This window comes from Oenanthe melanoleuca, chromosome 6 (assembly GCF_029582105.1).
Source record: "Oenanthe melanoleuca isolate GR-GAL-2019-014 chromosome 6, OMel1.0, whole genome shotgun sequence".
Taxonomy (NCBI): Eukaryota; Metazoa; Chordata; class Aves; order Passeriformes; family Muscicapidae; genus Oenanthe; species Oenanthe melanoleuca.
In genome coordinates this window covers 8,886,943-8,892,942 of record NC_079340.1, presented here as the reverse complement: position 1 = coordinate 8,892,942, position 6,000 = coordinate 8,886,943, and positions in this window count along the sequence as shown.

Here is a 6,000-nt window from a genome sequence, read left to right as displayed (position 1 = left end):
GCCTGCCCCGATAAACTGTTTCTAGAGAATAACCAGTTGGGAAGCAATCTGGCTTATTGGTGCCAAATAGCCACATGTGCATATATTGTGGGAAGCATGGGCTTGCTTATTTTGTTGACCTCTCCACAGCGTAGCTCCATTTTTGCATGCTGATATCAGATAGGATTTGTAAATGTTGTGTACTGCACTCCAGAGCTGTCACCTCTGAATGTAAGATGAGACACTGGCTTTGCATTCTGGCTTACATGCATTTTACCCACAGATTGTTGGATGAGTGCTTCACCTCTGTGTTATCCTACACAGTAAAACAAAAGAGGAAGTATAACTTCAAACCTATCACCTTCAGAGACTCCTTTAAAATGTGGGCAGGTAAAGGCACACCCAATAATTGTATGTATAAGATACTGTGGTGATAGGCATTTGAAAATGCGGGTCTTGTCTTACTGGACTTTTAGAAAATTTTTTCCGATCACCGTCATCCAGAAAAATCTGTCAGTGTCCAAAACAAAGCCAGCCTGCAAGAAAGACAAAATCACAGCTTCCATGCCAAGCAATACAGAACTCCTATGCTTATGTTTATAATTTCAAAGGAAAATATGAGTCTGCTGTTCATCCACTCTGTGTGCTATCGAATCATAGCAGCAGAATAGACACTCAATATGGAAGAAGAATGCAACATGCGTGTGTGTGCTCCCAGGCAGAACCAAAGCTGTTAGTGCTAGCATCTCTGCAGTAAAACTGTGTGCTAATGCAGCCCAGTGCTCGTCAGATGTTAGATACTGATTCCAATCCAGGATGCATGAATTTAGCAGCAGCCGCTAGCCTTGAAATGTGTTTAACCCTTTTTGTGAAATGGATCTACTTTTCATCCAGTTCCCAGTGTGTAAATTAGCACATTGCAGAAATTGCTGTCTCAGCCACTACTTTTCAAGGCACTTAGGAATTGAAGATACCCACAAGTGACAGTCCCTGTCAGGTCAGGAACAGTGTGGCTGAGGATAAAGTTTGTATTGTATGGCAAGTAATGCCCATCTCTGCATTACTGAGTGCTGTTAACTCCTTGTCTTAATCACAAAATAAAGTCTGCAAAAGTAAACTATATAATAATAATATTAGAGCTGCAGGAGATCAAACTGCATCTTAATCTGATGAATTGTAACCGCCTTAGAAAGTATTTAGATTGTGATGGATGTCTGATGAAACATCACACAGAAAATACTGATGTCTTTCAAAACAGTGCAGTACTTATATTTGCAATATCTCTACCAGGATAGGTAGAGAGACCTTTTTAAACCAGAAAGTGAACACTTTAGATGATGAGCTCTCAAAAGGACACAGCATTCCAGTGATCTAATTAGCAGAAGCAGATATCTTACCTAGTGAGGATTTTAAGAATCTGCAAAAATTCAGACACACCAGGTTTAGTAACACAAAGTATTTATTTTGTTAATTGAACGACACTCAAAAAACACTGAAGTCTGAAAATCTGAAAATAAATGTAAGTTCATTTGACATTTGGCCAAGATGAGATGTGGAAGTCTAACAGGAGATAGAGAAGAAGCAGTTCAAAACTGACTCTCATGATAAAGAGAGCTGTGTTAATAAAAAAAAAAAAAACCAACCAGAAAACTGATAGTCTTCCAGCTGCTTTCATTGTTATTTCCTCTCCAGGAATTTCCTATTAGTTCTTGGAATCACTAGGGGACTACAAACTTGAATATCAAAAGAACAAAGAGGTATATATAGGGAGAAGGTCAGCCATGTGATAGGACTTAATCTTTGTAAGTCCTTCTTCTCTTCCGTCTCTGGAATTCAGATGCCTTAAATCTGTGGTCCAAATACATTTTTGAGAACTGTTTGCAATTAGATGAGTATTTCTCTGGTACTGCTACAAAAATAAATATTCCATGTTACATATTAAAAGAATATTGCCCTTCAGCCAGGGACACAATTATTTCACTTAATATGACATGAATTTGGCTTTGTCTCTTTTTCAGAACTATTTTACTTGAAAGCATATTCTTTTGATTATAAATTTATTCAGCTGTTTGTTACTTACAAAAGTCATGGATTTTATTAAGTTCTTTAATTTTTTAAGCAAAATTAATTCAAAAAGGCAAAGGCAAATCTGTGAAGAAAGGTGTTTTTAAAAAATTTTTGATAGTGGGTCACTGGTAGGAAAGAGGCAAGCCATGTCCAGAGTCCAACAGCCTGGTGTTGAACTGAGTCCAGGGCAGCACTGGAGAGCACTATGGCAATAATCCAGGAATAACAGCTCAAAGTGCAGAGCATGGGCACAAGGAAGCAGGAGAATTGTACCCCACAGCTCAAGCACTTGGTGTGCTTTGGGGTTCCTTGGGCTTCTGCAGGGGATTCTCCCTCAGCCTTGTGCAGGTGGCTGTGGAGGAAGGAGGGCACAATGGCTGTGCCTGTCCCCAGCAGCTGCAGGGTGGGAGCTGACTCCTCACTGAACTCTGCTGTGGGGAGCTGACTCCCCTGCTGTGGCAAAGGGCTGCAGGAATGGGAGCACTTTGCTCTGGGAGACATCTTCCCTGTCAGGAACCAAACTTCCCGCTGCTTTTTCTGTTTCTTCTTCCTGTGCCTAGTTGAGATGTATGATTTTGTTTTTATGCATTCATATTTACAAAACCCTTGTTGCAGTCTTCTCATCAGGTTGTAATAAACCCTGAGATAACTCTCCTTTTAAATACAAATTACTTTGTTTTTCTTAAAGCCAGAGCATTACAAGTCTTATCACAGAAAAAGAAAATATTTGTAGGCCCAGTAGAGGCTTCACCAGGGGGCCTCGCTCCCATCAGTTTGTTTGGAGAATTAATGATATTTTTTCCCCTAGATGCATGCACATAAAATCTTAAAAGTCTTCAATTGCTCAAAGAAGACTAAGTAGATTGTAGTGCTAATTTTAAAATCTATGTTCTAAATTATCACTTGGTGGTACCAAATGATCTACAAGGAAGTTTGAATTATATTCAGGGAGAAGCTAAATGTTTGTGTTCCTGCACCTTTTGTGAAGGTATTTGTTTCTTTTACAAGTTTGAATAATCCTTAGATCCAAACCCATACTGTATTAACAGTTCCTCTCATAAGCCTGATGCTCAGGCTTTGTCCTGAAACTGGAGCAATGCTGAAAGCAGAAATGTTTTTAAAACCTGCTGTTACACGAGGCGAGTTCTTATCAATACAGACAATTTCTGTCTTGGTGTGTATAACAGCTTTGTCCTCAGGAGGCACAGATTCAAGTGGATGTGTTTCTGGCAGCTGTAGGAGTGGGTACTGTAAGATTTACAAAGATGGACATTTATGAGACTGAAAATGCTCTGTTCTTCCAAGCTTGTTAAAATGAAACAGATCTGAATCCTATACAAAAGAAATGAATGAAATAATTTTATCACTTCCTTATTTTTTCTCTGTCTAAACATATCTTTAAACATGAATAAATTGCTGTTAAATAAGAGCAAGTGCAGCAAAATTGTCTCATTCACTTATTTTTTCATATTCTAGTGAAACAAATATAGGTCTACAAAATAATAAAAAGGACATTCTTATATTTCAGCTAAAATGTTTGAAAATATATAATGAAGTTAAAGGCATAGCAATGAAGATTTTCTCTCTGTAAGGTACTTAAACATTAACCTAAACTGGAACTTGAACAAGTTAAACTCATACAGCTAAAAGCAAATCTCAAAAAATAGTCTATAACTCCCTTTGCCTCCAACAAAAAATTGGCCTGTGTCTGCAAATCTCATTTGGCAGCTACACCTAATACAGTTTAAACTCTCACTGGCATCAGCAAAAAATTACCTGATTAGGGATGCAGGATTGGATCTAAGATAATAGCATATTAAAAATCCAGTATGGATTCAAAAGCTACTAATGGAAATTAAATCCCTGAGAATATTAAACATTCCAAGCAGTTGAACAGTTTCCATTGTACATATTCAGAATGCTAAACAATAGCAGCTATTGCATGTGTGACCATCAGGAAACGCAGCTGTGCTTCTTTGTGTTACAATTAATTACTTCCGTTGTATATAAAATTGAAAGTATTGGTACTCTGGGGCGGAAAAAGGATATCCTGATACACTGCTCCTATTTCCTTACCAAGGCCTATTACTGAACGTTTCACCATTAATTCACTTACAATGAATTACTCTGCAAGGAATAAAGGAAGGGTAGATTGGGTGGTTAATTGTTATGCTAAAAGCTGCTTTTTCTTTGGATTTTCACTATCCTACATTTTTATCTCATTTTACAACTTTTGCATATGCCCTCTTTGATAGTAATTGTTCACTTTTAAGTATTTGCACTTAATAATGAAGGTCTAAGATAAACATTTACTTAACTATCTTTTGACTTAAAAATTATTCTGTAAATATTTTTTAAGTTACGAGATCAGAGAAAGCACAGTTTTTTCTCACTGTCCTTTAAAGAAATGAACAAAATAATCTCAAACTGAAGTATTTGTAGCCAGGTTCTCTGAAGCTGGCATACAGAGATGTAATTAATACTTTTCTGTGCCAGTGAATTTCCCTAAGCTGGAGGGGAATGATGATGATTCTTACCCAGAGTTAGGGAGGAGTAGTAACAGCCCTCTGTTGTGTTTTTTTGGGTTTGTTTTTTTTTTTTTTGGTTTGTTTTGGTTTGTTTTTTTTTTTTTTTTTTTGTGAGTTGCATAGCAACAAGAACTGTTTGAGGTTGTACTAAATAGGCAAATATGGACCCTAAGGATATACACTACCCCCAAATTTTAATATCTACTTTTTAATAACACTGACTCTTTCTTTTTAGAGAACTTCTAAACAGAAAGCATCTTCTGTGATTGCTTAGGAAGTCAATGAAGTCTCCAACAGTCACCAGCCATGTAAGTCTATAAAAGGTGGATAATGTGTTCTGTATTTGTCTCTGAGAATTTAATCTCTCAGGATGTGTCTCCTGTCCTAGAAGTCTGGCAGCAGACTGTTTCAAATCCACTATAGGATGTCTAACACAAAGCTGGATAAATTACATGTGGAAAACGTGTAGTCCTTCAACATGAGGGTAAGTAAATTTTGCCAAGTTTGAATTCAGACTGGTGTCATGATGCAGTAACAGAAGATTGGCAGCTCAGAAGAGCTCCCATTCCATGGCTGTTTTACATAATAAAGATGGCAGAAAATCACCATCCACAAAACAGCCCAGTTGTCCTTTGCTGCAGCAGCAGGCACTGGAAATACAATCTCAAAGGCAAACTGTGCTCTGCCGTTATTTTATAACCACACAGTTTAGATTCAGGTGCCCTCTATCTGAGGCCACAGAACCAGAATCCCTGACTAGCACTTTGGATTTCTTGCAAGGACTTTTTGGCCAGAAGTAGATGCTGTGTCGTGTACATGCAATAAAGCAGAAACTTTCAATTAGTGTCATCTATATTGTGTATCCACAATAAATCTCAGGAAGTCTGGTATTTGCAGGATGCAGTGCGCTGAATACACTCACATGAGCAGCACAGCCCACTCTGCCACCTTTTACCCCACAGCTTACCAGGCCTAAGTAAGGAACAGGAACTCTGGTCAGGCTTCTGCATGTGCATTAATCACAGGGAAATTTGCAATATCCTTGGAATCAGAACAGGGAAAAATTTGCAGGAAGAAAATCTGTCAAGGGATGTACAAGGGACAGCAGAAGAGTATTTTGTTGTGAAAGAATAATATCTGTCTTTGTTTATAATGCACAAATAAAAATTTTATTATTCCTGGAATTCTGCTTTTTATATGAAGCCAGAATTTTTGAAAGTGTGCCCTTTTTTTCTGCTCCCATATCTCCTGTGTTATCAGAATTGTGGAGCTGCTATTTAATAAAGCACAGATACCTAACAGATAACAAAACCCAGGTGTTGAGGTGCACTCAGATTCATGCATCATTCTTAAGCTATATATAGTAAATGGACTATATGACAACAATTTAGGCTCAAATAGTGCAGGTATGAAACACATCCATTTA